The sequence below is a fragment of the Aulostomus chinensis genome, chromosome 1 (genome assembly GCF_037954235.1).
Source record: "Aulostomus chinensis isolate RoL2024-O1b breed Wild chromosome 1, RoL_Achi_v1.0, whole genome shotgun sequence".
NCBI classification, from domain to species: Eukaryota; Metazoa; Chordata; class Actinopteri; order Syngnathiformes; family Aulostomidae; genus Aulostomus; species Aulostomus chinensis.
In genome coordinates this window covers 35,846,611-35,870,243 of record NC_141320.1, presented here as the reverse complement: position 1 = coordinate 35,870,243, position 23,633 = coordinate 35,846,611, and the positions used below count along the sequence as shown (strand labels likewise).

General features: G+C 42.3%; 2 non-coding genes across 2 annotated transcripts; both read right to left on the bottom strand.

Moving 5' to 3' along the window:
• Nucleotides 1-22,272: 22,272 nt before the first annotated feature.
• Nucleotides 22,273-22,436, bottom strand: LOC147271458 (U1 spliceosomal RNA). The gene has a single exon (XR_015116601.1). It is a non-coding gene; the product is annotated as a U1 spliceosomal RNA (small nuclear RNA).
• A 773-nt stretch (nucleotides 22,437-23,209) lies between these two features.
• On the bottom strand, nucleotides 23,210-23,399 carry LOC147271457 (U2 spliceosomal RNA). The gene has a single exon (XR_015116407.1). It is a non-coding gene; the product is annotated as a U2 spliceosomal RNA (small nuclear RNA).
• Between the last annotated feature and the right edge of the window lie 234 nt (nucleotides 23,400-23,633).

Sequence of the window (23,633 nt, the reverse complement as noted above, 5' to 3'; positions counted from 1 at the left end):
TACGCCGTAGCCTGAAACGCGCCTCCAAAAAATCCTACTTACGCATCGCGTCGACGTGTGGTGACGTCAACGTCGAGGACTGTGATTGGTCCGCTCAGAACGTTATTTCCGGTTCAGTCGCAGCACAGCAATACCGCCATTTTCAAAGTTTCTGTGGTGAAAAAGCTCCAAGAAAAAATGGACCAAGCTGAAGAAAGGATTATCGAGGAGGTGCTCAAGTACGACCACCTCTACAACTCCTCTTCGCGGCACTACAAAGACTGACAAATGGCCAACAATTGTTGTCTGTGACCGGAAGAAAACCAAGGAATCCGACAAGAGCCCCGTAAACAATACAAAGACAAAGCCACACCCCCTAGCGGCTTGGCGGTGAGTTGCAGAGCAACGCGTTCCCTCGACTCAGAATCAACCAGGCTTTCCAGTCGCACCTGTTTAACGCCCCCGTGCCAGATAAGGACCCCCATCGGGCTGTGCCACTCTGGAGGGAGCGCGTCTCACAGTCAGTCAGCGGAACCATGCGGATCCGGGCCGGAGCTGTGGGAAGGAGCGCCAATTGTATCGGGTTGTTGTTTTCTGGACTGCAGCAGAACAGGAGCAGCCGGGACTGGAATGTAGAAGTAGGTTATCTTGAAGTTGACTCAGTTATGGTGAACGATATTGTGGTTCAACACTTTAATGAGCTTTAAGGCAAACATATTTCATGAGGAAACAACGCCGGAATTGGACGGATTTCAGCGGCACACAACAACGTATCCGATACACCTCATTGGAAACCTGGTGGTCTAAGACTAAGAAACACCAGTCACCATGAAGAAAGGAACTTTTAGCTGAGTACTCATGTTCTTTTCTGCAGGTTGAATGTCGCATTTGTTGGACAGAAGCGTCTCATCTCAACAAAAGCACCTCTTCAGTGCTGAGGCATGATGGGGCCAGGCATGAGAATGAAGTCCCAGATCCACCAGGATGAACTCAGGTATACAGCCACTCTCCAACTGACTCACAGTTGCTTCATTGAGCATTAATTCCTATTCATTTCTTCTCTCCTTCATCTTTAACCATCCAGCTTCCAGGAAGCAGATGCTGGATGAGGCTCTGCTGAATTTCATCCTGAAGGACTGCCAGCCCCTCAGCACTGTTGAGAGGGAAGGGTTCAGGGAACTGGTTCAGGTCCTTGAGCCTCATTTGTTTGCCAACCAGAAAGGTTTGTGTGGAAATGATCTAAAGCAGTAGTTGATATCTCCAGTTTATTTCATCTTGAATTTCAATGTATTGATTTACTCTGGGTGTCATTTTCAGACCATCAAACAAACAGTGGCCAAAAAGTACCAGGAGGAACGGGAAGGAGTGAAAAAGGAAGTCCAGCTGCCATGTGGACATCTGTGGACATGGAGGCTCCCTTGGCTCTGACCTGTCACTGCATTCGTGAGAATGAATGTGTTGGGAGTGCAAGACTTTCCACAAAGTCACCCTGCTGACAGTTTGGCCCCAGTCCAAAGAGGCCTGATGGAGGACTGGGCCATCACCAACAACGTGAAGTGTCTTGTGAGCGACGCAGCACCAAACATGACAGCATCCACTAGACAGCTCCAAATTCACCACTCAGTCTGCACTGCACATCGTCTGAATCTAGGAGTCAGAAAATCCTGTGATCAGATCCCCCACTTCCATCATCAGACACAAAGCCAGGAACACTGTCACATCCTTCAGATCAGCACTACAGCCAAGGAGAAGCTGGCTCAGGTGCAGCAACAGATGGGAGGGCCAACCCTGAAACTCATCAGTGAGGTGCCAACACGCTGGAACAGCACACACAGCTGTCAGGGCTGCATGATGAGAGGGAACCAGTGTGGGAACCTCTGGCCTCTCTAAGACAGATTTGACTCCACTGACAGCTGAGTTCACCACCATAGGAGAAGCACTTCTAGTAAACAGAGGTCATTCTAGTAGCCTGGTCCCTCTGTGGTTGAGCTATAATTTTAGGAAATATGGTCATTATTCAATGGTGACATCTCTCTGCTGAATAATGTAGAACTGAACGGATCCACTGGACCTTCTTTTTACAAACAGCAGCATGCAGCAGCTGTCCTGAGTGGAAAACTGCACATTTCTGTTGGTGAGAGTTAGTCAAGTGATGGACTTTGTCTCTCAACAGAAGCTGTGTGGAAAAACCCTGCAGCTACGAGCGCTTCAGATTCTGAGAGTGATTCTTCCGCCATTGGCTGGTTTAACCTGGCGTCTGACCGTGGAGGTGGCCGAGAGGAGCGTGACATGGCTGCACAGGTAAATCAACTAAAGCAGAGTTAGTCTTTGGCAGCAGGCCAGACCGACAAATGCTAATGTCTCTGACTGACTGACTGATGAAGTTGGACCATTGGTCAGCAACAATGATGCATGACCACAAATAGTGGCCTGGGTCTTGATGAAGCTCACATCACTGTAGCATCATTTTAATGTCATAAGCAACTCTCACTACATCAATGAAGCATTATTTTGAAGTTAGTCGCAACTCTTATGACATCACTGTTAGCATCATTTTGAGTTCATTAGCAAGTCTTCCTACATTAATGTCGCATTATTTTGAGGTTATTGGCAGTAGTTACTGCATTACTGTCAGCATCATTTTGAGGTTATGAGCAACTCTCATTACATCATTTTAGCATAATTTCTTAGCTTAGTAGTAACTCTCACTCCATTACTGTTAGAATCATTTTGAGATCATTACCAATTCTTCTGACATCACTGTCGCATCATTTTGAGATCTTTAGCAATTCTTCCGACATCACTGTCGCAATATTTTTAGGTTCGTAGCAAATTTTACTACATTACTGTTGCATTATTTTAAGGTTCGTAGCAACTCTTACTACATGACTGTAAGCATCACTTTGAGGTTGTTCGAAACTCTTACTACATTACTGTAAGCATCACTGACTTGATTAGCAACTATCACTACATTACTGTTAGCATCATCTTGAGTTCATTAGTAATTCTTCCGACATCACTGTCGCAATATTTTGAGGTTCGTAGCAACTTTTACTACATTACTGTCGCATTATTTTGAGGTTCGTAGCAACACTTACTACATGACTGTCAGCATCACTTTGAGGTTATTTTGGAAGTTTCACTCCATTACTGTCAGCATCACTTTGAGGTTATTCAAAACGTTCACTCCATTACTGTCAGCATCATTTTGATTTCATTAGCAATTCTTACTAAATCACTGTCGCATCATTTTGAGATCATTAGCAATTCTTCTGACATCACTGTCACATTATTTTGAGGTTCGTAGCAACTCTCACTACATTATTGTTGCATTATTTTAAGGTTCGTAGCAACTCTTACTACATTACTGTCAGCATCACTTTGAGTTTATTAGCAACTGTCACTACATTACTGTTCGCATCATTTTGAGTTCATGAGCAATTCTCAAGACATCACTGTAGCATTGAATTGAGTTCATTAGCAACTCTTACTGAATGACTGTCAGCATCACTTTGAGGTTGTTCGAAACTCTTTCTACATTACTGTTAGCATCACTGAGTTTCTTAGCAACTTTCACTACCTTACTGTTAGCATCATCTTGAGGTCATTAGCGATTCTTCCGACATCACTGTAGCAAAATTTTGAGGTTCGTAGCAACTTTTACTACATTACTTTCGCATTATTTTGAGGTTTGTAGCAACACTTAATACATGACTGTCAGCATCACTTTGAGGTTATTCGAACGTTTCACTCCATTACTGTTAGCATCATTTTGAGTTCATGAGCAATTCTTCCGACATCACTGTCGCAACATTTTGAGGTTCGTTGCAACTTTTACTACATTACTGTCGCATTATTTTGAGGTTCGTAGCAACTCTTACTACATGACTGTCAGCATCTCTTTGAGGTTATTCGAAACGTTCACTCCATTACTGTTAGCATCATTTTGATTTCATTAGCAATTCTTACGAAATCACTGTCGCATCATTTTGAGATCTTTAGCAGTTCTTCTGACATCACTGTCACATTATTTTGAGGTTCGGAGCAACTCTTGCTACATGACTGTCAGCATCACTTTGAGGTTATTCGAAACACTTACTACATTACTTCAAGCATCACTGAGTTGATTAGCAACTATCACTACATTACTTTTAGCATCATTTTAAGTTCATTAGCAATTCTTACTACATCACTGTCGCAACATTTTGAGGTTCGTAGCAACTTTTACTACATTACTGTCGCATTATTTTGAGGTTCGTAGCAACTCTTACTACATGACTGTCGCAATATTTTGAGGTTCGTAGCAACTTTTACTACATTACTGTCGCATTATTTTCAGGTTAGTAGCAACTCTTACTACATGACTGTAAGCATCACTTTGAGATTGTTCGAAACTCTTACTACATTACTGTAAGCATCACTGACTTGATTAGCAACTATCACTACATTACTGTTAGCATCATCTTGAGTTCATTAGTAATTCTTCCGACATCACTGTCGCAATATTTTGAGGTTCGTAGCAACTTTTACTACATTACTGTCGCATTATTTTGAGGTTCGTAGCAACTCTAAGTACATGACTTTCAGCATCACTTTGAGGTTATTCGAAAGTTTCACTGCATTACTGTTAGCATCATTTTGAGTTCATTAGCAATTCTTACTACATCACTGTCGCATCATTTTGAGGTTCATAGCAACTCTTACTACATTACTGTTGCATTATTTTAAGGTTCGTAGCAACTCTTACTACATTACTGTCAGCATCACTTTGAGTTTATTAGCAACTTTCACTACATAACTGTTAGCATTATTTTGAGTTTATGAGCAATTCTCACGACATCACTGTAGCATTGAATTGAGTTCATTAGCAATTCTTACTAAATGACTATCAGCATCACTTTGAGGTTGTTCGAAACACTTACTACATTATTGTAAGCATCACTGAGTTTCTTAGCAACTTTCACTACCTTACTGTTAGCATCATCTTGAGGTCATTAGCGATTCTTCCGACATCACTGTAGCAAAATTTTGAGGTTCGTAGCAACTTTTACTACATTACTTTCGCATTATTTTGAGGTTTGTAGCAACACTTACTACATGACTGTCAGCATCACTTTGAGGTTATTCAAAACGTTCACTCCATTACTGTTAGCATCATTTTGATTTCATTAGCAATTCTTACTAAATCACTGTCGCATCATTTTGAGATCATTAGCAATTCTTGTGACATCACTTTCACATTATTTTGAGGTTCGTAGCAACTCTTCCTACATTATTGTTGCATTATTTTAAGGTTCGTAGCAACTCTTACTACATTACTGTCAGCATCACTTTGAGTTTATGAGCAACTATCACTACATTACTGTTCGCATCATTTTGAGTTTATGAGCAATTCTCATGACATCACTGTAGCATTGAATTGAGTTCATTAGCAACTCTTACTAAATGACTGTCAGCATCACTTTGAGGTTGTTCGAAACTCTTTCTACATTACTGTAAGCATCACTGAGTTTCTTAGCAACTTTCACTACATTACTGTTAGCATCATCTTGAGGTCATTAGCGATTCTTCCGACATCACTGTAGCAAAATTTGAGGTTCGTAGCAACTTTTACAACATTACTTTCGCATTATTTTGAGGTTTGTAGCAACACTTAATACATGACTGTCAGTATCACTTTGAGGTTATTCGAAAGTTTCACTCCATTACTGTTAGCATCATTTTGAGTTCATTAGCAATTCTTACTACATCACTGTCGCATCATTTTGAGATCATTAGCAATTCTTCCCACATCACTGTCGCATTATTTTGAGGTTCGTAGCAACTCTTACTACATGTCTGTCAGCATCACTTTGAGGTTGTTCGAAACACTTACTGCATCACTGTGATGATTACCAACTATCACTACATTACTGTTAGCATCATTTTGAGTTCATTAGCAATTCTTCCGACATCACTGTCGCAATATTTTGAGGTTCGTAGCAACTTTTACTACATTACTGTCGCATTATTTTGAGGTTCGTAGCAACTCTTACTACATCACTGTCAGCATCTCTTTGAGGTTATTCGAAACTTTCACTCCATTACTGTTAGTATGATTTTGAGTTCACGAGCAATTCTTACTACATCACTGTCGCATCATTTTGAGATCTTTAGCAATTCTTCTGACATCACTGTCACATTATTTTGAGGTTCGTAGCAACTCTTGCTACATGACTGTAAGCATCACTTTGAGGTTATTCGAAACACTTACTACATTACTTCAAGCATCACTGAGTTGATTAGCAACTATCACTACATTACTGTTAGCATCATTTTGAGTTCATTAGCAATTCTTACTAAATCACTGTCGCATCATTTTTAGATCTTTCGCAATTCTTCTGACATCACTGTCGCATTATTTTGAGGTTCGTAGCAACTCTTACTACATGACTGTCAGCATCACTTTGAAGTTGTTCGAAACACTTACTACATCACTGTCAGCATCACTGAGTTGATTAGCAACTATCACTTCATTACTGTTAGCATCATTTTGAGTTCATTCGCAATTCTTCCGACATCATTGTCGCAACATTTTGAGGTTTGTTGCAACTTTTACTACATTACTGTCGCATTATTTTGAGGTTCGTAGCCACTCTTACTACATGACTGTCAGCATCTCTTTGAGGTTATTCGAAAAGTTCACTCCATTACTGTTAGCATCATTTTGAGTTCATAAGCAATTCTTACTAAATGACTGTCGCATCATTTTGAGGTTATTCGAAACACTTACTACATTACTTCAAGCATCACTGAGTTGATTAGCAACTATCACTACATTACTTTTAGCATCATTTTAAGTTCATTAGCAATTCTCATGACATCACTGTCGCATTGACTTGAGTTCATTAGCAATTCTTCTGAAATCACTGTCGCAATATTTTGAGGTTCGTAGCAACTTTTAGTACATGACTGTCAGCATCACTTTGAGGTTATTCAAAACGTTCACTCCATTACTGTTAGCATCATTTTGATTTCATTAGCAATTCTTACTAAATTACTGTCGCATCATTTTGAGATCATTAGCAATTCTTGTGACATCACTTTCACATTATTTTGAGGTTCGTAGCAACTCTTACTACATTATTGTTGCATTATTTTAAGGTTCGTAGCAACTCTTACTACATTACTGTCAGCATCACTTTGAGTTTATTAGCAACTATCACTACATTACTGTTCGCATCATTTTGAGTTTATGAGCAATTCTCATGACATCACTGTAGCATTGAATTGAGTTCATTAGCAACTCTTACTAAATGACTGTCAGCATCACTTTGAGGTTGTTCGAAACTCTTTCTACATTACTGTAAGCATCACTGAGTTTCTTAGCAACTTTCACTACATTACTGTTAGCATCATCTTGAGGTCATTAGCGATTCTTCCGACATCACTGTAGCAAAATTTTGATGTTCGTAGCAACTTTTACTACATTACTTTCACATTATTTTGAGGTTTAGCAACACTTAATACATGACTGTCAGTATCACTTTGAGGTTATTTGAAAGTTTCACTCCATTAATGTTAGCATCATTTTGAGTTCACGAGCAATTCTTACTACATCACTGTCGCATCATTTTGAGATCATTAGCAATTCTTCCCACATCACTGTCGCATTATTTTGAGGTTCGTAGCAACTCTTGCTACATGACTGTCAGCATCACTTTGAGGTTATTCGAAACACTTACTACATTACTTCAAGCATCACTGAGTTTATTAGCAACTATCACTACATTACTGTTAGCATCATTTTAAGTTCACTAGCAATTCTTACTACATCACTGTCGCAATATTTTGAGGTTCGTAGCAACTTTTACTACATTACTGTCGCATTATTTTGAGGTTCGTAGAAACGCTTAGTACATGACTGTCAGCATCACTTTGAGGTTATTCGAAACGTTCACTCCATTACTGTTAGCATCATTATGAGTTCATTATCAATTCTTCTGACATCACTGTCGCATTATTTTGAGGTTCGTAGCAACTCTTGCTACATGACTGTCAGCATCACTTTGAGGTTGTTCGAAACACTTGCTACATCACTGTCAGCATCACTGAGTTGATTAGCAACTATCACTACATTACTGTTAGCATCATTTTGAGCTGATAAGCAATTCTTACTACATCACTGTCGCATTATTTCGAGATCATTAGCAATTCTTCCGACATCACTGTCGCATTATTTTGAGGTTCGTAGCAACTCTTACTACATTACTGTTGCATTATTTAAAGGTTCGTAGCAACTCTTACTACATTACTGTCAGCATCACTTTGAGTTTATTAGCAACTATCACTACATTACTGTTCGCATCATTTTGCGTTGTTGAGCAATTCTCACAACATCACTGTAGCATTAAATTGAGTTCATTAGCAACTCTTACTAAATGACTGTCAGCATCACTTTGAGGTTATTCAAAACGTTCACTCCATTACTGTTAGCATCATTTTGATTTCATTAGCAATTCTTACTAAATTACTGTCGCATCATTTTGAGATCATTAGCAATTCTTGTGACATCACTTTCACATTATTTTGAGGTTCGTAGCAACTCTTACTACATTATTGTTGCATTATTTTAAGGTTCGTAGCAACTCTTACTACATTACTGTCAGCATCACTTTGAGTTTATTAGCAACTATCACTACATTACTGTTCGCATCATTTTGAGTTTATGAGCAATTCTCATGACATCACTGTAGCATTGAATTGAGTTCATTAGCAACTCTTACTAAATGACTGTCAGCATCACTTTGAGGTTGTTCGAAACTCTTTCTACATTACTGTAAGCATCACTGAGTTTCTTAGCAACTTTCACTACATTACTGTTAGCATCATCTTGAGGTCATTAGCGATTCTTCCGACATCACTGTAGCAAAATTTTGAGGTTCGTAGCAACTTTTACTACATTACTTTCACATTATTTTGAGGTTTAGCAACACTTAATACATGACTGTCAGTATCACTTTGAGGTTATTTGAAAGTTTCACTCCATTAATGTTAGCATCATTTTGAGTTCACGAGCAATTCTTACTACATCACTGTCGCATCATTTTGAGATCATTAGCAATTCTTCCCACATCACTGTCGCATTATTTTGAGGTTCGTAGCAACTCTTGCTACATGACTGTCAGCATCACTTTGAGGTTATTCGAAACACTTACTACATTACTTCAAGCATCACTGAGTTTATTAGCAACTATCACTACATTACTGTTAGCATCATTTTAAGTTCACTAGCAATTCTTACTACATCACTGTCGCAATATTTTGAGGTTCGTAGCAACTTTTACTACATTACTGTCGCATTATTTTGAGGTTCGTAGAAACGCTTAGTACATGACTGTCAGCATCACTTTGAGGTTATTCGAAACGTTCACTCCATTACTGTTAGCATCATTATGAGTTCATTATCAATTCTTCTGACATCACTGTCGCATTATTTTGAGGTTCGTAGCAACTCTTGCTACATGACTGTCAGCATCACTTTGAGGTTGTTCGAAACACTTGCTACATCACTGTCAGCATCACTGAGTTGATTAGCAACTATCACTACATTACTGTTAGCATCATTTTGAGCTGATAAGCAATTCTTACTACATCACTGTCGCATTATTTCGAGATCATTCGCAATTCTTCCGACATCACTGTCGCATTATTTTGAGGTTCGTAGCAACTCTTACTACATTACTGTTGCATTATTTAAAGGTTCGTAGCAACTCTTACTACATTACTGTCAGCATCACTTTGAGTTTATTAGCAACTATCACTACATTACTGTTAGCATCATTTTAAGTTCACTAGCAATTCTTACTACATCACTGTCGCAATATTTTGAGGTTCGTAGCAACTTTTACTACATTACTGTCGCATTATTTTGAGGTTCGTAGAAACGCTTAGTACATGACTGTCAGCATCACTTTGAGGTTATTCGAAACGTTCACTCCATTACTGTTAGCATCATTATGAGTTCATTATCAATTCTTCTGACATCACTGTCGCATTATTTTGAGGTTCGTAGCAACTCTTGCTACATGACTGTCAGCATCACTTTGAGGTTGTTCGAAACACTTGCTACATCACTGTCAGCATCACTGAGTTGATTAGCAACTATCACTACATTACTGTTAGCATCATTTTGAGCTGATAAGCAATTCTTACTACATCACTGTCGCATTATTTCGAGATCATTAGCAATTCTTCCGACATCACTGTCGCATTATTTTGAGGTTCGTAGCAACTCTTACTACATTACTGTTGCATTATTTAAAGGTTCGTAGCAACTCTTACTACATTACTGTCAGCATCACTTTGAGTTTATTAGCAACTATCACTACATTACTGTTCGCATCATTTTGCGTTGTTGAGCAATTCTCACAACATCACTGTAGCATTAAATTGAGTTCATTAGCAACTCTTACTAAATGACTGTCAGCATCACTTTGAGGTTATTCAAAGTTTCACTCCATTACTGTTAGCATCATTTTGAGTTCATTAGCAATTCTTACTACATCACTGTCGCATCATTTTGAGATCTTTAGCAATTCTTCTGACATCACTGTCGCATTATTTTGAGGTTCAAAGCAACTCTTACGACATGACTGTCAGAATCACTTTGAGGTTGTTCGAAACACTTACTACATTACTGTCAGCATCACTTTGAGTTCATTAGCAACTATCACTACATTACTTTTAGCATCATTTTGAGGTTAGTAGCAATTCTTCCGACATCACTGTCGCATTATTTTGAGGTTCGTAGCAACTCTTACTACATTACTGTCAGCTTCACTTTGAGGTTGTTCGAAATGTTCACTCCATTACTGTTAGCATCATTTTGAGTTTATTAGCAATTCTTACTAAATCACTGTCGCATCATTTTGAGATCTCTCGCAATTCGTCTGACATCACTGTCGCATTATTTTGAGGTTCGTAGCAACTCTTACTACATTACTGTAAGCATCATTGAGTTGATTAGCAACTATCACTACATTACTGTTAGCATCATTTTGAGCTCATTCGCAATTCTTCCGACATCACTGTCGCAATATTTTGAGGTTCGTGGCAACTTTTACTACATTACTGTCGCATTATTTTGAGGTTCGTAGCAACACTTACTACATGACTGTAAGCATCACTTTGAGGTTTTTCGAAACTTTCACTCCATCAATGTTAGCATCATTTTGAGTTCATTAGCAATTCTTACTACATCCCTGTCGCATCATTTTGAGATCATTAGCAATTCTTCTGAAATCACTGTCGCATTACTTTGAGGTTATTAGCAACTCTTACTACATTACTGTCTGCATCATTTTTAGGTTACTTGAAACTCTAACCACATGAGTGTCAGCACCACTTAGTTTATTAGCAACTATCACTACATTACTGTTAGCATCATTTTGAGTTCATTAGCAATGTGGGGCTTTGATTGGGAATTGTAAGAAAAATCACTGAATGAACAACACAAACACAGACTGTGTCTGAAATTCCACACCTGCACCCGACTCAGAATGAAAAACCAGTGTGGACTCAATTGTATCCACTATCCATACTGATTCTGGAGAAATTTCTTTGTGTGTTTTGATGGACGGGAGCCAAGCAGAAATTTCCCACAATGCAATAGGGCGGCGTTTGGTCAGTGTTGAGCAGGCGTCAGTCTGACAATGATGTCATATTATTGTGTCATCACCTGACCAGACCCAAAAGTAGGCTCAGGTATCAGTTTCTTCTCAATGCTAATGTCTTCTAGCTTAGTCTGCTACTTTGATGGCTCTGCCTGCTCAAAGGTCCAGACCCAAAAGTAGGCTCAGGTATCAGTTTCTTCTCAATGCTAATGTCTGCTAGCTTAGTCTGCTACTTTGATGGCTCTGCCTGCTCAAAGGTCCAGACCCCTGGATCTGGTGGTTCCTACCTGAACGTAGATTCTGTCAGCTCATGTTGTTAAATCAACTCACCAGGAACACCAGTAGATTTCAATGGACTGACAATGAGTCTCATTGAATGGGAGTCTCGTCCAACGAGAAACACTCAGTCTCAGGTTGAAGCTCATCAATGAGGTCTTGTGGATCAGTGGCTTGCATGAATGAATGAGTTGGAAGACTTCTTGGAAATTAAAGAGGATTTAATACAATTAAGAAAACCCTTAAGACAGAGTGATAATTCCAGCAGAGTAATTAAGGCCCATATTGAGTAGCAGGTATGAATTAGCCTGGATTTATCTGAGCTTCAAGTAGACGGCTAAGAGGCAGGTGGAAAGGTGTGTAGGATGAACGATGGTGACCTCCAACCAAATGAAGAGGACTGAGTGGAGGCTGACCAGCTCTACGGAGTCAGGCGGAGTTTGGCAGCGAGACAGGAGTCCAGGCCTGAATCGGTGAAAACCAACGTAACCGGCTTACGTTCTCAGCTGGATTCTCCCATCGATGTACGACGCCTCTCCAACGAACTGGTGGGAGGACGGCCTCCAAAGCCTCCACCTCGTCGACCGTGGCTCCCGCTGAGATTCGCTCGATGAAGAAGGGAAGCGCGTTGATTGGCTACCCTCTGGTCTCAGGCTGCTGGCTGCCTGGACTAAGCTGCTCTTCTCCGACACAAAGGTGGCTTCTCTCTCTTCAAGGCTCACAGGAGGTCAAGAGTGTAGCGACCGTGAGCCGAGATCGATGATGAATTACAAAAATAGAAAATCAAAAAATAAATTAGAGGAATAGAAAAGAAAAGGGGGAGGAGCCGGACCAGCTGCTCTAGGAGCTCACACACAAAGGGCAGAAACAAGAAGCACTGAAGAGAGCGCCAGCAGTGGATGGTGCCACCACTGTTACAGTAAACTGGTCCGCCTCAGAGCAGTGACCTTTGACCTGAGAGGGGTTGTTGGCCAATCAGCACACTTTGCTGTCTTCAGTCCTTCTCAGATATCAACAAATGAAGCTGGTTGAACAGACAGCAATCATCATCACTCAGAGACATCACCTGGAGAGGAAGACTGCTCCGAGTTCTGACAATGACAGTGAAGAGGCAAGGAGAGCTGGACAACCACAGACAGTGAAACATTCGGAACATCATGTTGATACACGTGTGTGTGTGTGTGTGTGTGTGTGTGTGTGTGTCAGAATCGGAATCAGAATCTTTTATTTTCGTTGTAGGGGGGGGGGGGGTACAGTGACAATAGTTAGAGCGCTCTTCCAGAGCCACCGTGCACCACAGAATGCAGATACAAAGAAAAGATAGAAAAGATAAAAGCAAGATAAAAGACACTGTTAGAACAGAAAGATCCATCAACCCACCAACCAGAGGTGTGTCTGGTACAGATGTGGAATTATTGGCTCACACAATGTTGAGGACACTGGAAGAAGACAAACAAAAAAGGCTGGTGTGATCCAGACCTTCATCAAAAATGGTCCTGGAGAACTGTTCAATGTGTCAGGACTTCTGTCCATTGTCTTCTGCTTATCCTGTTCAGGGTCATGAGGGGGTGGAGCCTATCCCAGCAGCTTTTGGACGACGGGCCGTGTTCACCCTGGACAGGTCACCAGTCCATCACAGGGCCAACACATCCACAGACAAACATTCCAAGCCAGACTCAGGAGGATCTCTCCACCCTCCAGACTGTAAAGGAACCATCAAAGATGGCAGTTGGAGTTCTGTGGATCTGTGCTGGATTCCTCGTGCTCACGGACCAGAAGTCTGTCTGAAATACTGCACTGATTGATGATCTTTTCATGAATCTGGAAAAGCTTCTAAAATGAAAGGAAAACAATCCTATCTTCTTCATGTCTCAAGCCAAATCAAACCAAGAGTTCTTTTATCATATTTTTTTAACCGGACGTCTGCTTTGACTGGTTGGTTGTTGAAAGAGAGCAGGACAGGACAGACAGCAGAAGACAAATATAGAGAAGGAAAGACAAAAGACAGAGAGAAAGGAGGGAGAGAATGACAAAAAGATGGGAACAAGATGAGGGTGAAAGACAAGCAGAGAGAAAGACAGAGGGACAGGGGGATGGAAGACAGACACACAACCAACAACAGCAGCAGCAATAATAGTAAACTAGCTGCCAATGATAACATCTCCTGGTCGCTGAAGCAATCAACTTCATAATAGGAGGATTGAAGAGCCAGGAAATAAAATATTAGCACAATACTGATGTGAATGTTCGTGCAACACTGAGAACACTGATATGTAGACGACTAGTAGGGGCGGCACGGTGGTGCAAGAAGACAAACAAAAAAGGCTGGTGTGATCCAGACATCCATCAAAAATGGTCCTGGAGAACCGTTCAATGTGTCAGGACTTCAGAAGCTCCAATCCTCTCTAAGGTCCAGTGAGAATGGAAGAGATTATAAATGAGAGAAGCAGGGCCCTCCCTCAGAACTGAACCAGCTCAGTTGGGAGAGCCTTAGACTGAAGATCTAAAGGTCCCTGGTCCGATCCCAGGTTTCAGCAGAGGAGCAGCATTGACTTTACTTTCCAGTGGAGGAACTTCAGACATGAAGGAAACTAACATCTTGTCCTGTGCATTCTTGTGACATTCAGGACATTTTTGGAGCCTCTTGTTGGATTTTGCCACAGACAATCAGAGCCAATCAAAAGCATGGAGGACTTTAACATGGAGGACTGAACAAGTCAAGAAAGCATCAGTTTGACCTTCACAGGTGTTTCTGTTCCTGTCTCAATGCTGTAGAAAGAGCCTGAGGAGCTCAGACGGTAGAGCATCAGACTTTTAATGTGAGGGTCCAGGGTTCAAGTCCCTGTTCAGGTGCTGTGGAGGTTCCAGTGTTTGACAACATGGTACTGGATGAAGTTTAGTGTTGAACAAACTGTCATCATCAAAAGTAGAAGTGTTCTTGTCTTGCCACTGTGAGACTGTCGCTAGAAAACTGACCAACAATAATTTCATGTGGCATGCAATTAACAAAACACCTACACTGATGGTCGAGGGGGGGGGGTGGAGCCTATCCCAGCATCTACGGGCCAGAGGCGGGGTTCACCCTGGACAGGTCACCAGTCCATCACAGGGTCAGCACACAGAGACGAACAACCATTTATACCTACGGTCAATTTAGAGTGTCCAATCAGCCTCGTCCCCAATTACATGTCTTTGGACGGTGGGAAGGAGCCGGAGTACCAGAGAGAACCCACGCATTCATGGGGAGAACATGCAGGCTCTACACAGAAAGATTCCCCACCCGAGCCTGGACTCAAACCAGAACCTTCTTGCTGTGAGGCCACAGTGCTGACCACTGCACCATCATGCTGCCAAGCTCTCTTCTACTTTCCTCAATTGTGTTTCTTTCATGTCCTCCTGAGATCAAAGACAGAATTCTAGCTACTGTCAAAGCCCTGATGACATCATCAGGAATTCTGACTTTGATCTGGAGACTCTTGCTTTAACCTGAATTTGATCTGACTAATGTTTTAGTTTAGGTTGCATGACACCGACCACCTCATTTCTCCTGATGGACTGGTGACCTGTCCAGGGTGAACCCTGCCTCTTGAACAATGTCACCTGGGATCGCCCCCCCCCCCTCCGTGACCCTTAAAGGACAAGAATAGAAAGTGGATGGAGGGATGGACTCAACACTGAAATCAGCTGATCTGATCCACATTCTAATGTTTCCTGTCCCTCTTTAGGAGTCAATGAGAATAGTAGTGTATATAATAATGTATATCCAACCTTGTAGTATCTTTCCAAAGCTTTTAGTATTTCTTCTTGTTTCTACTTGTAGTTTTAGTGTCTGGATCTTTTCTTTTGATGTCCTGCTGTCTGCTCTTTGCTTTTGGAGCTTCCTTCAACAACTCCCAGGCCTCCTGGGTACTGTAGGAAACATGGTCAAGTTCTTCTGACTTCTCCAGGAACGTCCTGCTCACATTGGTCTGTCTTCATTTTGACTCCTCCCACTGCCACAATGACCAGCCTTTATACTCTTGGTGACTGGGGCCCTGGTTGCTGCAGGCCTCAACACCAGCCTGTGGTTGTGAGCAGTGCAGAACAGAACTGACAGTATCGCCCATGCAGGACCTGGGTCAGCACCTGGTGCCAGCTGGGGCACCGCTTTAACCTGGACCCCTAGAGGATCTTCTCCAGGAACTGGCCTTTTTGGTTCCATCAAGGCCTGAGAGGATGGTGAAGAGTGATCCACCACCAGGCAGCACAGTCAGCAGCAGCCATTTTGTTCCACTAGAATCAAGTATGATAGTGACAGACTGGTGAGTACTTGCTAACTAACACTTCCTGTTTTTACTGCTATTCTTCCATGAATGTGCTCATGTTTGCTGGTCCCCAACCACAGTTTCAAAGCCATGATGACATCTTTCATCAACAATCAGACTTATTTTTTCTCTATTAGGACAAATAAGGTTTCAACTGACATGGCTGGCCAACGTCCTGGAGTTCATTCAGCCTGGAGAACCAGGTGCTGGTTCCTTCTTTTACCAGGCAGGAACGGGCAGCAGATCCAAGATCAGTAGGTGAAGATGTCTGCTTTGACTGGTAGGAGGAAAGAGAGCAGGAGAGCTGGTCAGAGACAAAGACAGATCATGAAGAAGGAGTGCTGTATTCTGCTAGCACATGCTAGTGACAGTCAGAGATCAGGAGTCTCAGCAGGGAAAGATTCATCTCTTATTTCAGAGGACAATTGGACGTTCACTGGAAGACTGTGAATGTTTGAGGGTGAGAGGAGAAAAGAGGACAAGTGCACCTGTTGTGTGTGATGGGGCACCAACATGGAGGAAGTTGTCAAACATTTTGAGCGAAAAAGCGTGAATCTTCAAGTAAAGAATTAAAATGATTTAGTTAACAATGAGGTCTCTGTCATAAAACAAAAGGAACAACTGACTCCCTCACCATTTCCACCCTCTTCAACAGATTCACATTTCAAAACAACCAGGTTTATTTTGTTCCCTTCTTTTAGCAGAGGATGGTTTTGATCCATCCACCTCTGGGTTCTGGGCCCAGCACGCTTCCTCTGTAAATCCCTATTTTGGGTTCTGGCTTGTTCTGCTTTTCATTTTGTGTTTGTATTAAAGTTCTGTTGCTTAAAAAAAGAGTTTTTTGCCTTTTTAAAAACACACACACACACACACACACACACACACACACACTACAGCCAAGCATATAGAATGATACAGTCTGAGGTGGTTTTGACTGGTCGGCACCAATGTGCACTGTTTGGCACTGAAGTCACGTGACTGAAGTCATCCAGTCATGTGACTGAAGTCATCCATTCATGTCAGTGATGTCACTCTGCAGGACTGTCACTGCCGTCTCATTCTAGAAAAGAATCCAGACTCCACCTGTGGCTCCATGATAACTGATGGACCTCTGGTTGGAGGCTGGACGATGATGTTTGGTCTGGGGGGGTTAAGATGGTGGGGCTGTTTCAGTTCTAGTGCTGAAGGCTTTCACCATGACAGTCAGACTCTCCTCTGTCCTTCATGGTCCCTCAAATGTGCAGTGTGGACCTCACACACTGAATTTAGCCTGAAAACTCTTCATGAACAGCAGGAGACTCAGAGTCTCTGTGGCGCTCGGCTGTTAACAGAGAGGCTGGTGGTTGGAGCCCCCCAGGGACCAGGACCAGGCTCTACTGGTGCTGAGGACTCTGTTGATCAGCTGCTGAGTTGCTACTTGATGTCAACATTGGTCTGTTTCATCCTGAGTAGTTTGATCCTAGCAGAGTTGCTGCATCAATGATCTGAATGTGGACGGACAGACTGACCCTCCACAGCAGACGCCTGTCACAGATCTCTGGATGAGACACTTTGAGGTAAAGCCAGGTTCTGCCAGTCCCACTCACATGTTTCAATCACATGTTCAGAGATGGGTTTGTTGTTCCTGAATCCATTTCTTATTTTCTGATCACCTTGTGGATTGTTCATCATTCTCCTCATCACCATACTTTAGGTTGCAGTACGAACACCTGAGTTAGTCTGGGGTTGCAGGAATCATACAGCATCCAAATAATAGCAGGTTGAAACATTTATTTAAAAGAGTTTAACATGGTTACACACACACACACACACATACACACACACACACACACACACACACACACACACACACACACACACACACACACACACGTGTATCAACATGATGTTCCGAATGTTTCACTGTCTGTGGTTGTCCAGCTCTCCTTGCCTCTTCACTGTCATTGTCAGAACTCGGAGCAGTCTTCCTCTCCAGGTGATGTCTCTGAGTGATGATGATTGCTGTCTGTTCAACCAGCTTCATTTGTTGATATCTGAGAAGGACTGAAGACAGCAAAGTGTGCTGATTGGCCAACAACCCCTCACAGGTCAAAGGTCACTGCTCTGAGGCGGACCAGTTTACTGTAACAGTGGTGGCACCATCCACTGCTGGCGCTCTCTTCAGTGCTTCTTGTTTCTGCCCTTTGTGTGTGAGCTCCTAGAGCAGCTGGTCCGCCCCCCCCCCCTTTTCTTTTCTATTCCTCTAATTTATTTTTTGATTTTCTATTTTTGTAATTCATCATCGATCTCGGCTCACGGTCGCTACACTCTTGACCTCCTGTGAGCCTTGAAGAGAGAGAAGCCACCTTTGTGTTGGAGAAGAGCAGCTTAGTCCAGGCAGCCAGCAGCCTGAGACCAGAGGGTAGCCAATCAACGCGCTTCCCTTCTTCATCGAGCGAATCTCAGCGGGAGCCACGGTCGACGAGGTGGAGGCTTTGGAGGCCGTCCTCCCACCAGTTCGTTGGAGAGGCGTCGTACATCGATGGGAGAATCCAGCTGAGAACGTAAGCCGGTTACGTTGGTTTTCACCGATTCAGGCCTGGACTCCTGTCTCGCTGCCAAACTCCGCCTGACTCCGTAGAGCTGGTCAGCCTCCACTCAGTCCTCTTCATTTGGTTGGAGGTCACCATCGTTCATCCTACACACCTTTCCACCTGCCTCTTAGCCGTCTACTTGAAGCTCAGATAAATCCAGGCTAATTCATACCTGCTACTCAATATGGGCCTTAATTACTCTGCTGGAATTATCACTCTGTCTTAAGTGTTTTCTTAATTGTATTAAATCCTCTTTAATTTCCAAGAAGTCTTCCAACTCATTCATTCATGCAAGCCACTGATCCACAAGACCTCATTGATGAGCTTCAACCTGAGACTGATTGTTTCTCGTTGGACGAGACACCCATTCAATGAGACTCATTGTCAGTCCATTGAAATCTAATGGTGTTCCTGGTGAGTTGATTTAACAACATGAGCTGACAGAATCTACGTTCAGGTAGGAACCACCACATCCAGGGGTCTGGACCTTTGAGCAGGCAGAGCCATCAAAGTAGCAGACTAAGCTAGCAGACATTAGCATTGAGAAGAAACTGATACCTGAGCCTACTTTTGGGTCTGGTCAAGTGATGACACAATAATATGACATCATTGTCAGACTGACGCCTGCTCAACACTGACCAAACGCTGCCCTATTGCATTGTGGGAAATTTCTGCTTGGCTCGCGTCCATCAAAACACACAAAGAAATTTCTCCAGAATCAGGATTGACAGTGGATACAATTGATTCCACACTGGTTTCGGGTGCAGGTGTGGAATTTCAGACACAGTCTGTGTTTGTGTTGTTCATTCAGTGATTTTTCTTACAATTCCCAATCAAAGCCCCACATTGCTAATGAACTCAAAATGATGCTAACAGTAATGTAGTGATAGTTGCTAATAAACTAAGTGATGCTGACAGTAATGTAGTAAGAGTTGCTTCGAACCTAAAGTAATGCGACAGTGATTTCAGAAGAATTGCTAATGATCTCAAAATGATGCGACAGTGATGTCGTAAGAATTGCTAATAAACTCAAAACGATGCAAACAGTAATGTAGTGATAGTTGCTAATAAACTCAGTGATGCTTACAGTCATGTTGTAAGAGTTGCTACGAACCTCAAAATAATGCAAGAATAATGTAGTAAGAGTTGCTAAAAACCACAAAATAATGCGACTGTGATGTCGGAAGAATTGCTCATGATCTCAAAATGATGCGACGGTAATCTAGTAAGAGCTGCTAATAAATTCAAAATGATGCTAACAGTAATGTAGTGAAAGTTTCGAATAACCTCAAAGTGATGCTGACAGTCATGTGGTTAGAGTTTCGAGTAACCTAAAAATGATGCGGACAGTAATGTATTAAGAGTTGCTAATAACCTCAAAATAATGCGACAGTGATTTCAGAAGAATTTCTAATGAACTCAAAATGATGCTAACAGTAACGTAGTGATAGTTGCTAATAAACTCAGTGATACTTACAATAATGTCGTAAGAGTTTCAAACTCCCTCAAAATGATGCTGACAGTCATGTAGTAAGAGTTGCTACTAAACTCAAAATAATGCGACAGTGATGTCAGAAGAGTTGCTAATGAACTCAAAATGATGCTACAGTGATGTAGTAAGAGATGCTAAAAAACTAAAAATGATGCTGACGGTAATGTAGGAAGAGTTGAAACTAACGTTAAAATGATGCTACACTGTTGTCATAAGAATTGCTAATACACTCAAAATGATGCTAACAGTAATGTAGTAAGTGTTTCCAACTACCTCAAAGTGATGCTGACAGTCATGTAGTCAGAGTTGCTACGAACCTCAAAATAATGCGACAGTGATGTTGGAAGAATTGCTAATGGTCTCAAAATGATGCGACAGTGATGTAGCAAGAATTGCCAATGAACTCAAAATGATGCTAACTGTAATGGAATGAAAGTTTCGAATGGCCTCAAAGTGATGCTGACAGTCATATAGTAAGAGTTGCTACGAACCTCAAAATAATGCGACAGCGATGTCGGAAGAATTGCTAATAAACTCAAAATGATGCTGACGGAAATCTAGTAAGAGCTGCTAATGATCTCAAACTGATGCTACAGTGATGTTGTAAGAATTGCTAATGATATCAAAATGATGTGACGGTCATGTAGTAAGAATTGCTAATGAACTCAAAATAATGCCAACAGTAATGTAGCGATAGTTGCTAATAAACTCAGTGATGCTTACAGTAATGTCGTAAGTGTTTCGAACTACCTCAAAGTGATGCTGACAGTCATGTAGTAAGAGTTGCTACGAACCTCAAAATAATGCGACAGTGATGTCGGAAGAACTGCTAAGGAACTCAAAATGATGCTAACTGTAATGTAGTGAAAGTTTCGAATAACCTCAAAGTGATGCTGACAGTCACCTGGTTAGAGTTGCGAGTAACCTAAAAATGATGCTGAGAGTAATGTAGTAAGAGTTGCTAATAACCTCAAAATAATGCTACAGTGATGTCGGAAGAATTGTTAATGAACTCAAAGTGATGCTGACAGTCATGTAGTGATAGTTGCTAATAAACTCAGTTATGCTTACAGTAACGTAGTAAGTGTTTTGAACAACCTCAAAGTGAAGCTGACAGTCTTGTAGTAAGAGTTGCTACTAACCTCAAAATAATACTACGGTGATGTCGTAAGAATTGCTAATGATCTCAAAATGATGCTACAGTGATGCCGGAAGAATTGCTAATGAATTCAAGAATGATGCTGACAGTAATGTAGTGATAGTTGCTAATAAACTCAAAGTGATGCTGACAGTAATTTATGAAGAGTTGCTAAAAACCTTAAAATAATGACACAGTAATGTAGTAAGAGTTGCTATGAAACTAAAAATAATGCGACAGTGATGTAAGAAGAATTGCTAATGATCTCAAAATGATGCTACAGTGATGCCGGAAGAATTGCGAATGAATTCAAGAATGATGCTGACAGTAATGTAGTGATAGTTGCTAATAAACTCAAAGTGATGCTGACAGTAATTTATGAAGAGTTGCTAAAAACCTTAAAATAATGACACAGTAATGTAGTAAGAGTTGCTATGAAACTAAAAATAATGCGACAGTGATGTAAGAAGAATTGCTAATGATCTCAAAATGATGCGACAGTGATGTCGTCAGAATTGAGAGTCGGGGTTTTCCAAGTTGATCTCCTCCCACGCATGAATTCTCTCTGGTATCCTTCCACTTACTGCGAAGACGAGCCGTGGATGTATTGTCCTGAGCCCAGGGCTTGTCAGATACCATGACCCTCAACTAAATGTGGCAGAAACCCTGCCCTCTTCATTTAGGGCTGGAAGGTGTGAGAGATACTGGGAGCTCATCGAGGCTACGTCCTCCGCGGTCTCCTCAGGCTGGCCAGCACAAGAGGAGACCGCCAACTGGCCGGGACAGGCGGTCACCGTTGTTGTTGTTGCCGCCGTGGTCGGCCTTTCTTTCTTTCTTTCCTTTTTTCACACGATCACAGGGGAGAGCGCGGACGCAGTCCCCCACTGTCAGAAATTATGCAGTTGAGATTCCCACATTTGGGGAATTCACCAGGGTCAGCACAGCCCCAGTGCAATGGCTGAGCCTCACCCGGGGAGAACCACCTTGCTGATCATGGTATCTCCCCTGCCAGGTAAGTATGACTCGCTGAGCTTAGGAACAGACATGAGCTCCAGGGACACAGCCTTCTGACTGACAGGCAGGGAGGCCGACACAGCGCCTGATCTTTCCTACCTTGTGCCAATCTGCCGCGTGCGCAGCCCCCTTTGTTTCTCACAACGATGCCGGATGTCGGATATCCCAAGCCCGGGAAGCTCGACCGATGCCGTTTTCAAGGCTCACCTTCTCGCTGGGGGCACCAGCGTGGCCTAACCGCACGCATCGTGCCCCGCAGTAAAAAAAACAATCTCCGTCCGCTTTCACCCTTGGATGGAGCGTCGCGACCATGAGAGCTGTCAACGCAAGCGGCCCAATTCCGAAAGACTGAAGGCAGCAAGCTGGGGTTTCACATTTCAACATCAAGTTCACAACCCATCTCTGGGCAAAACAGGCACATTGAAGGTTCAGGTCTTTCAGAGTGCATTCCAAAGCCTTTTGGGAAAGGCTCAGAGAGCAGTGCCGTCAGCGGACCTCCATCCTTATCTGGAGTGCAAATGGAGCCACAACTTGACGCCCAGCGGCAGCGCGGGCGGAAATCCAGCCCCGGCCTCATGTGCAGCACTCGAGAGTTGGCCTGAAGAGCACGGGATTTGCTCCTGACAAAAGGGGAGGGGCCCGCACTGTTCCTGGAAGGCCATTGCGGCCGCAGGCTGAGGAAAAGCTGCAGTGCAGGAGGAGAACCCTGGTCCGGCTTTGGGTGGAGCAGGTGAGCGAGTGCCTGGCGGAGGCTTGTTTTATTTCCGACGAGAAATGCGGGGCATTGCACCACTCCTGGAAACACTGCAATACCAGGTTGATGCGTGGAAAGGACGGAGCAAGCTCCCGTTCCATCTCCCTGTTCCAAAAAGCAATTTAATATATGTTTCCGGATAGGGAACGTACCAGATATTAAACTGATAAGAACAGATACTACACTTGATCTTAGCCAAAAGGCCGAGAAGCGATGCCTGTCAGCCACCCGACGTGAGAGCCAGCTAAACTGATAAGTTTAATATCTGGTTAGTTTATCCAAAGCCCGGGAAGCTCGGCCGATGCCGTTTTCAAGGCTCACCTTGTCGCTCGGTGAACCAGCGTGGCCTCGAGCCGCATTAGAATTGCTAATGAACTCAAAATGATGCTAAAAGTAATGTTGTGAAAGTTTCGAATAACCTCAAAGTAATGCTGACAGTTATGTAGTAA